At 43.5% G+C, this 10,733-nt stretch overlaps 1 pseudogene; it reads right to left on the bottom strand.

Annotated features, from left to right (window-relative positions):
• Window positions 1–8,438: 8,438 nt before the first annotated feature.
• LOC126512500 (bifunctional purine biosynthesis protein ATIC-like) lies at window positions 8,439–9,659 on the bottom strand (annotated as a pseudogene).
• Window positions 9,660–10,733: the final 1,074 nt, after the last annotated feature.

Below are 10,733 nucleotides of genomic sequence, written 5' to 3'. Positions count from 1 at the left end.
GAAGACAGGCATGTTTCGGTCACTCTGACTGCAAATGTAATTACATCCAATTCCCAGGAGTTTACCTAATAAGAGAAGGGTGTACCAAGGATGGCTAACAAGGGATGCTAATCGCGGTAACTTCTTTTCAACATTTTCCTCGGCTAAACCTATTTAGCAGAGTTGCTGCAAGGACTGAGACTCCCTGGCTCTAGTTTCCTTCCTCTCCTCCACACACCCAGTATCCCTCAGCCAGTCCCCTTCACCCTTTGATGAAGAAGTCAGGAAGCTATGAAGTAGCCAAAAGCTGTGGGAGGAAGAAGAAGGAAGAAAAGCTGGCCAAAACCTAGAAAAAAAAAGTAAGCTATTTTTATATATTTAAAATAGAAATGAACATATTATTTTTATATCATCATTCTGATCAGACATACATGTATAACAAACACTTGTCAAATACCATTTAATAAAGCCCTAAGTGGTACAGAAATCCATTTTTTTAAAACATTGAAAAATATAGATATGGTAGACACTTCCTTTTGATCTTTATTCTAAAAATTTAGACCAGTTGTTTCTTCAACAGGAACTCTGCCATCTAGACTCTTGCTTATTACACCAAAAAGTTCAGTTTTAATGTTTGCATAGAAATTTAGTCAGAGAAAATGACTATGTTCTTTTCTTGTACAGTAGTAATTGACTTCCTCTGAAGCACAGCAGTGCACACATCCAGCCACAGTGAGCAACTCATTGCCTTAGCTGGAAGTGTTGCCAACAGATGTTTTCAGTTGTTCAGAGAGACACCCAGAGTTGTCTCCTCCTCCTGGAGGCAAGTGCATCCAAAGACTGACCCAGTTTCATTTGATACACATGCACTAGTTATTCAAGTTCATTACCGCCCTAAACATACCTCACCGGGATGGTTATCTTCTTAGCTCCCAAGGACTCTGTGGGGTGACTGAGCCTACTCCTGGTTCTACTTCACAGCTCTTGCTCCCTTGCCCAATCCTGCCTTCAGAATATTGCTAGTAAACACTCAGAACAATTTCGTCTTTCTCAGGGAGCTGCCCTTCTGGGTTGTTTGTTCATTTTTTCATCTTGAAAGGCCTACTAGTTAAGAAACACAGATATATCCTTTAATATTGGAATGTCTACATCAGAATTTGGTGGTTTTCTGTTTGTCTTTCTCCCCGAACCTGTGTATAAACTACATTATGATTGGATGTGGCTAAGTTACCAAGTTCTGTTCAGGGGATCGTGGAGGAAAGAGACAGGTGACCCTTTCTTCCAGCTTTGAGGAAAAAAATATAAAACTATATAGATCTATAAATCTTTTAAAACATTAAATACAACACAACCAGCAAAAGAATCGGCATCTGGGCACTTTACTGTCGAAACAGCCTCATTCACTTGGCCACATCACAGCTTGCTCGGTGGTCCTCCCTGAGCCTCCTTTGTCCTCACACGGCACATCATCCAGAGGAGGGCTGTGTGAGCCTCAGACAACACGAGATCTGGCCCAGTTGCTTTCAAAGGTTACACTACAAACTCAGAAGGTCACAAAGGGTTGCTGTGCAAACCGTCTTTGAAACCTCCACGCTATGCCATGTGTCTGTTCCAAGACCTATGGTGTGGATGAGATGGGTAATACACAACACAAAGATTCTTAGGCCCACACTGGAGGTGCAAGAACTTATTTCACTTCTCAAATTCCTCCCATTTTTGTGGTCTTTGGGGTTGCAATAGAATTCAAACCTCGCTGGGTACAAGTTCATGTTATCTTGACAAACTCTGACTTCCTATGGCAGTGAAAGGAGGTTTTAGTTTTCTTGTTAAATGAAGATAATTTGATAAAATAGATAGTTTTGACCAACTATAAGTGAATTAAGATTAGATTTTGTTAGCATACACATGGGAATGAAACATAGGCAGTGACCCTATTTGAGGTTGCCTTTGCTTTCTCATTTCAGAAAATTGAGAATTCCTGTTTCAAACTTGGTAAGAGAGCAAAAAGGCACAGAAAAAAATATAGGGGGTTAAATAGGCATATCACTGTTAATCATTGACCTTAAATTTGATCTCAGGCATCTACGCTGTTATCTTCTTTCTGAGATGATATGCATTTATTCATTAAATCAAGCGTTTTGTGTCGACTTTGTGAAAAAGTTAGAAATTAGCTCTACAGTGGGATGGGGAGATTTTGAAATGCATTAGTAAGCGCAGTTCATAAACACGTCTCTATAAACTGAAACAGCTGCAAAGACGATAGTAAGTAGACTTCACCAACCAAGAGTGAGAAGTAGGCTGTGTAGACAAGGATTCTCCAGGCCCATACAAGTGAAGGGACATGGACTACATTAACTTCTCATGAGAAACGAAGACAGAGAAGGGTTGGGACCACTTGGAGTTTGTGATTAGAGCATCCTACAAAAATGATTCAGGATGTCCTGAGGGTAGCATGGGCTGGATGACCCCAGACAATGGAATGTCATTGGAGAGTTTTAAGCAAGGAGACAATGAGGTCTGATTCACTTTTCAGAAACCTTATTTCAGCTGTAATGCATATACTCCATTTCGAGGGAGATATGAAAGAGAAAGAGTGAGAGAAAGCAGAGGATAAGAGATCTTTAAAAATTAAGACAGGCAAGAAACAAAGGCAGAATGTATTTATTCATCTGTTCCTTTGTCATTGGCTGGACTCTTTTGGAACTCTGTCCAAACTGACATGAATGTGCAGTGTTTGAATCCATGTAGCATGGATTCCATTAAGTATGCTTAGTAAATTACAGGCAGGCTTGAAGGAAAATTTAAAGTTTGTGAATTGTTTAAGGCCACAAGAATCCAAAATATCTCTGTCTGTGATTATACCAATGTGCAAAATATTTGACTATCTGGGTTTGGGCCAGCGTTTGCATGTGATGCTGAAGGTCATCATGATAGTGGGCCCTCTGACAGGGGTGTTAGGAGATGCTCTTGGCCTTGGACCAGTTACCAATTAATGGAGAAGACAGGCTGTATCAAGTACAGTGAGTTTCCGGTTGTTCTGTGCTTGTGTTTACAGAATATATGACTAGAAAGGGGGGCATGGCATCTGTTGCCTAGTGGCCGTGTTAGAAAGGTTAAGATGCTTCATAGAAAAGCTTTATTAGGGATTTTTCTGACTGGATCTCAGATGTTCCACCATTTGGAGATATCATACACCACATGGGAACATTGGCAGAAGTTGTGTTAGGCTGATTTTTAAGTATGTCACAGTCATCCAAAGATAACTGTAAGATTGTCTAGGCTTATTCATGGATTAGCTGTTCTGGACAAAGTGGACATTAAGAGTCCCACATTGCCCCATGGTCTTGACAAGTGCTACTGAACCCCCATTTGAGATCTGTGGCTGTAAATTTCAGGTGAAGTCAGTTGCTTCTTTAAAATATTAAGGTAACCCAGACCTAGAAAGACAAACACCACTTGTGATTTCTTATTGTGGATCCTCGCTCTGAATCTTTGGATTTGGATACTTAACCAGAAATAAGCTCCAAAGCCAGGAAAGGGGGAAGGGACCATGGGTTAAATGGGGAAAAGGGACTGTAGAGTACTGGTGAATGGGAAAATGGGGAGAACTTTACCTGGGTATAGAGGGAAGAGGGGTAAATAGCACAAAGGATATTTGGAAAAATCATAGGGAAAGATGTTAATTTTTAAGCATTATTAAAATACATATATGCATGTATTTACATATACACACATGTAACCATGTATGTGTGTGTATTATACTAAGTGCCTAGTTGGACTGAGGGTCCCTTCAACAGGAAGGAACTTATGCCTGATACTCTAAACATAGTTAACTACCCATGACTGCAGAGGCCATAGGCCCTAAAGGAGAATCTTCTCTGCCATTTTCTGAGGGCAGTATAATTTCTGTGTCCTAAAGACTTAACCACAAATATGCATGACTCTCAGCCCTTATTAGAGAAGCTTCTTATTGCGAGAGAGGCTTCTGCAGGGACCCATAACTGGACAAAAGGTAGCAAATAAATAATGGTGGGGTGCCCAAGCCCAGTCGACACATCTGCAGTGTAACCCCCAACCCCAGCCAACACATCTACAACACAACCCCCAACCCCAGTCGACACATCTGCAGTGTGACCCCCAACCCCAGTTGACACATCTACAACACAACCCCCAACCCCAGTGGACACATCCACAGTGTCACCCCTCTACCTAAGTGCCAAGGAAGAGTGACGGTAAGAGCCAAAGGACAAAGACGCCTGCTGCATCCAGGAACTCCCAACAATATGACTACCTGCACAAGAGCAGCATAATGGCGCTTGCTGACATGCTAACACGGACAGGGGAAGATTTACAAGGTTCCACATCCAGATGAAGAGCTGCAAGGAAGGCTACTGAGAAAGAAACAATCTGTTTTCTCCAGGACAAGCTTCCTGATATCCAAGGCAATCCCAAGTGGTCACATGATTGATACTAGATGGGCTAAGACAACTGTGCATGTATACATGTATGCATATACATATATACAAACACATATGTAACCATAATAACTAAGGAGGAAGAGGTCATGATTTTGAGAGGGAATCAGGTGGACGGAAGGTGCAAGAGGGAAAGAAGGAAGAAAGATTTTGCTAATGATGTTAAACACAGTACTCATGCAAGAAATTCTGAAAACAAACAAAATAAAGTCAGTATCATATTCCTGCAAGACAAATAACATATTCAAATATAAATTTGTTTAGGGCTGAACAGGTAACTCAGTCAGAAAAAAATCTGTCTCCAGAATTCAGATGTGGTAGTCTGGATTCCAGCACTGGCGAGGCCAAGACAGGCTGATCACTGGACAGTTAAATTAGCTCCAAACCGATGAGAAATCTTTCCTCAGAAAAGGAACAAAGGGGTGGACATGAATAGTGACAGAGAAACAACACACAAAGCTGTACTCTGGTCTCCACATGCATGTGCACGCATGTACTTGCATGCACGCATGCATGCGAACACACACACACACACAAAGTTTGTCTATTTTATTTCCCTTAGTTGTAGCTTGGGTCTTTTGTTAGGTTGCAGTCACTGACTGAGCGTCTGTTAAAAGCTTAATGGTGTGCAGACTGAATCCCCAGCATGAAGCTAAGGGAAGAAGAACGGGGGTGGAAGGAGACGGAGGAGGTGGAAGTCACGAGAAAGATGGAAATAACATCAGCAAAGGAATCCTTAATTCTTCCTCTTCACGTCCCCTGTCACTTCCGGTCTAGTGGATTTGCAGGGACACATGACTCCACGTTTATGCTGCCTGTCGGGTGTGATGACGGCTCACCCCCTTCTCTCTGCCGAACTCAGGGGGAAAGGCAGGCAGATCTCCGTGAGTTTGAAACCAGCCTGGCATACACAGCAGAGTTCCAGGCCAGCCATGGCTTCATAGTGAGATCTGTCTCAAAACCAATGCAATTTGAGGGCTTAATTAAGCACCAGCGTTCTTGGCAGGCTCTTAGGGAATGGTGTGATCAAAGTGCTCCTTATGGCAGAGTTCGTATCCCACGGATCTGACACAAGCAACTCTTAAAGATTTGAATATCTTTAATCTTTACAGTTGCGTTTCTCTCTGTCCTCCTCCTCTTCTCCCTCCTCTCCCTCCCTCCCCTGTCCCCTCTTCTCCGTTCTGTGCAGTGTGTGTGTGTGTGTGTGTGTGTGTGTGTGTGTGTGTGTGTGTATAGCTCAGAGGACAATATTCATGAGCCAGTTCCACCATGTGGGGCCTAGGGGTCCAGTTCAGGTTGGCAGGCTTGGCTTGGCAGCACCTCCCTTACCTCTTGAACTATCTCACTGGTCTAGATTTAGGAATCTTATTTAATAAGCAACAACAGCAAGTAACTTTGGTAAAGTTCTCCTCAGATGCCATGCTCTGAGCTCTTGGTGGCATTTTCTGTTCCCAAGGGAGGAAACAAGAGAAACTGCTGTTCAAAGGTTTGTGTGCTGCAACTTTTTGCTATGTCACAGAGAACACAACCCTACAATTTGGATGCACACATGCGCATGCGTGTGTGTATAGTTATATATAATTATATGCAATTTTGACAACATTATTAAATATTTGCAGCGGTGGCATCAAAGCCCACTCTCATTTGCACTTCCTTTTCTCCATTTCTAGCTCTTTGCATTGACATTGTTCTTGACGTTGATTTAGTCAAGTGTGGCTGATCTAGACACTAACAGGGCCGCGTGCCACTCTGGGGAACCTTTGGTTGTCTCGCCAGTTTTCCCAGGAAATTGGTGAAACTATCTCCCTACTGTAAGGTAGGAAAGACCTAAGACAGAACTTTCTGTACTCCATAGTAAGTCTTTTGCAGTTCAGGTAGGCATCCATGATCTAGGGAACAGCCGTTCTTAGTCTGAGACCACTGGGTGAGTACAATGTCTAGACATTTTTTCATTGTCAAGGAATGGGGAAAAAAAGTGTAGGTAGAGACCAGAGATGTGGCTAAGTTTCCCAAACTGCACATGGCAGCCCCCACAACAAAAAGTTATTTGATCCAAACCGCAGTGGTGCTGTCTGTCTATCACTCCCTGCTATCTGAATGTGTTCCCCGCAGGGCAGTGCGTGGAAGGCTTGCTTGGCTGTCTCTGATGCTATTAGAAGGTCAAAAAAACTGTTAAGAAATAGTTTCATGTGAAGAAATTAGGTCACCAGGGGGAACGCTTTGAAGGGAGTAAAGGGACCCTCACCCCATCATCTATCCCTTTCTTCTGAGCTGTCACCAGGTGAGCAGTATCTCTCCACCATGCACTTCGACCTCGACGCACCACCTCACTGCAGACGCCAGAACCAGGTACCTGACCTGAACTGAGACACCCAAAAGAAATCCTGCCGCATGAGACAAGCTAGACACAAAGGACAGTCATTGTTTGACTCCTAGACTAGACCAGTTCCTAGTGTTACAAGTTCTTTCCAGGAATGAGCTCAAGGGAGAGTACAGAGTTATCTCTGAGGGGTTCAGAATTTTAGTTTGGGATAACTAGAATGTTCCAGAGATGAATGGTAGTGAGGGTTCTACAAGCACAGTGTCCTTATGCATAGTGAAGTGTATCCTGAGAAATAGGTGCTTTCTGTGCTTTCTTACATATAATTATCCCGGTAAACTATTTTAAAGTAATCATAATATAATAAGATTATTTTTAAATGCGTATGCTTGAAAAAAAGCATAGCATAATTTATTCGATATATGTTATATACCACGATGATCATTTTAGAATGCTTAATTAATTCAATCTTTGTAATAATTAATGCTTCATTAACTAATATACTTCCAGGACTCAAATACTCACGTAGCTCAGTATTCCCATGCAGCAATAAGGTAACCCAAGTTTACATAGCTAGGAGGGGAAGACCTCGGATTAAAACATAGGTATCTCCCTCTACCTTTTCAAAAGACACAGATGATTTATTTTTTAAAGGGTACTTTCAAAATGCCACACATGGTTACTTATTATGAATCCTGAAGCAATCCTGATGAAGATCAGGGGTAGAGGAACTGAAGACCCACACAGACGAAGATGACCCCCAGCTGATTGCAAACCTCAATCACAACCCTGTCAACAGTAGAACAGGAAGGAGATGCAATGTAGGCTGCAACTCCATTTAGCCCTGTCTACCTCATCCTCACCAAAGATGCCAGTCACCTGCTGATCAATGGCATTGCAGAGTTCTGCATTCTTCACTCTGACATTAGACTCCATGGGAAGCCCTCATGATGATGTCAAAGTCACCAACAGTCTTCATGGTGTGTATAGTGTATCCAATACCATTCCTACTCTGACACGAATAACCTGTCTGACTTGGCGTATCACACAGTTAGACCAAGAATATTTTAGAGCAGTGGTGGTCACGGGGAGGTCTCTGAGGGCAGAACTCAGCAGGTCTTTATTCTGCATAACAACACTGCCAAACAGTAACTTGTTGATGACATTATTTCTCTTCTGGCGTAGATGAAGACCAATGAATGTTCTAACCTCATTCGGTCCGTAAGACTGGCCCATTTGAAGAATATAGTAGCTTCCACTTTTGAAAGGATGCTTTCAAGTGTTTTTCTTCATATCCTAGGTGACAAGACCATCCAACACTCTCAACAGATGACTTTTGCAGTTGCATTATCACAAATGTCAGACAACGCAACAAAAATCATTAAACGGAGACCTCCTCTGGCCCTGCTTGTTCTTGACTGTGCAGTGGATATAGACATGAGAGGTGGGTAGTCATCTCAGACCACGGAGACTCTGGTTGTGCCTTCTCTGAGTGAAATTCCAACAGCAGCACCTACTAGACTGATTACCTGGAAGGAAACCACAGTTTCTGCACTATCTAACTCTTCTCTTGAATTCCTTCACCAGCGGCCAGGGGCGTCCAAGCACCACACGTGTTTATGAATCCGGGGCATCATTGAGAACTGTGATGGGGATCTTGGCCTTCGGTGCACACAGCTGGATGGGAGTCTGAAGGAGTGCCTTTGCTCTACTGATGTAATCTTAAATGCTATACCATACGGTCTGTGTATGCCTTCAAGGCTAGGTAGCACCTGGTCTCTGAGGCATCCTTGCTACTGGAGCCCTGCATCGCTGTGGACACTGCCACAGTCCTCCAATTTACATATGATTTCCACCAGCATCATTTTTTGGATGCAGCTCTCTGTAGGGTTCTTCTGCCCATATTGATAGGCTCAACCGCTGCAGCAACAGTTATAGCTGGAGAAGCCAGGTCCTTCACAAATGCATACAGGTTCAAATAAAGTCTGGCCATATTGGCATCATCTTTGGGAATATTATGTGCCAGCATGGACTGAAACGACCATCCCCTCCCCATTTCAGGAAATCCTGTTAGCTCAGACGCATTTCTGACTGCCAGGCCGGCATCTCTGAGAGCTTTTTTTTTTAATTAATTAATTAATTTATTTATTTATTAAAGATTTCTGCCTCCTCCCTGTCACCGCCTCCCATTTCCCTCCCGCTCCCCCAATCAAGTCCCCCTCCCTAGTCAGCCCGAAGAGCAATCAGGGTTCCCTGCCCTGTGGGAAGTCCAAGGACCACCCACCTCCATCCAGGTCTAGTAAGGTGAGCATCCAAACTGCCTAGGCTCCCGCAAAACCAGTACGTGCAGTAGGATCAAAACCCAGTGCCATTGTTCTTGAGTTCTCAGTAGTCCTCATTGTCCGCTATGTTCAGCGGGTCTGGTTTTGACCCAGGCTTTTTCAGACCCAGGCCAGCTGGCCTTAGTGAGTTCCCGATAGAACATCCTCATTGTCTCAGTGTGTGGGTGCACCCCTCGCGGTCCTGAGTTCCTTGCTCATGCTCTCTCTCCTTCTGCTCCTGATTTGGACCTTGGGATTTCAGTCCGGTGCTCCAATGTGGGTCTCTGTCTCTGTCTCCTTTCATCGCCTGATGAAGGTTAAATCCAGGAGGATGCCTATATGTTTTTCTTTGGGTTCTGACTGCCATGCCGGCATCTCTGAGAGCTTTTTACCATGCCTGTAGTGATTAGATTCAAACTAACAGGGGCAAAGTTTCTAGAAAGTTCTATGAGGCTAGTTTTGTGAGACGCTGAACAGAGAGAGGTGACTGGGAGCCGTGGTTGAAGGGTCTGAGCACCAGGCACGCAGGAGGCATGCACATGGAGCCTGGCATTGCTGCCTCATCTTACAATTCAGGAAGTGGTGGGCTGGGCTGGACACTAGACTTACTTCATCACCTGGTCCTTACATGGACATGTAGTCACAAGTCTTCAGTCTTTAGTCCGGACCTTAGAAGAATACTACTTTATTCCTTCTGAAAGCAATTGTGAAAGAGTTCCCATTAACTCTGCACAAAGGTGAAAACGGAAGCACTGGGAGGTGCAACAGCTTGCTCATGCCTCATCTGCAGCAGAACTGGGAATCCAAGCCAATTTAAAGCCAGAGTCTTCATATAACTCCCATCCTGAATGACCCACGAGCTTCCTAATCAAGTTTATATTTTTTCATATTTTAAATTTTCTGAGCTGCAAATTCATCTTATCTCACCAATACTGTTCTCTCCAACAAACCAATATTAGTTTGCTTGATGTCCTCGAAGAGCTCAGGGAGTGGAAGTTCCAGGGCTTAGAATATAGCATAAGTATACGGCATTATATGTTTGCTTTAAAGAAGTACCTGCCTGCAGAGGACCAAAAACTAGCTCTTCAGTGCAAAGATGCAAGAGGAAACACTCAGGTGGCAAGAATGGTTGCTCGAGAGGGCCTTCTAAAACCCTCCAATGAGGTGCCTCTGAGGCCAAAAATCTGTCATGCTAAGATTAGGTCATGTGGCAATTATTTAGGCATTAATACTCAATAAATGCATGTTGTATGTCTACATGAGAATATGCCTACATAATTTGAGAAAGTTGAAATCTTCCGATGGTCCCTCCAACTGCTGTTCCCACACTGGCCTCATGTGGTACTTTCGCTCTTCTCAGGGTTTATCTTTGCCCCACTACTGAGACCTGGGATGCTGTGTGAGCCATGGGTCTTTGTATGTCATTGATAGCTTGCGTTTTTTTTTTTTTTTTTAAGAAGTTCACAATTGCCTCCAGATTACAGAAAACAGGGCAGGACAACTTGGAGCCAAATAAGAGGTTCTACAGCCTGTATCCTTGGCTTGTGCAGCTCTTAAGAGAGGCCCAGGAAAGGCCAAGGACTCAGCTTTGTTTTGCTGTGCGAGTTCTCTAACAACCCCTGCTCCTTAGGCAACATA

Source organism: Alexandromys fortis, unplaced genomic scaffold, assembly GCF_014885135.2.
Source record: "Alexandromys fortis isolate MF-2015 unplaced genomic scaffold, M_Fortis_MF-2015_v1.1 scaffold_111, whole genome shotgun sequence".
Classification (NCBI taxonomy): domain Eukaryota; kingdom Metazoa; phylum Chordata; class Mammalia; order Rodentia; family Cricetidae; genus Alexandromys; species Alexandromys fortis.
The sequence above is the reverse complement of the archived record's forward strand: the minus strand, read 5'-3'. Positions and strand labels throughout refer to the sequence as shown.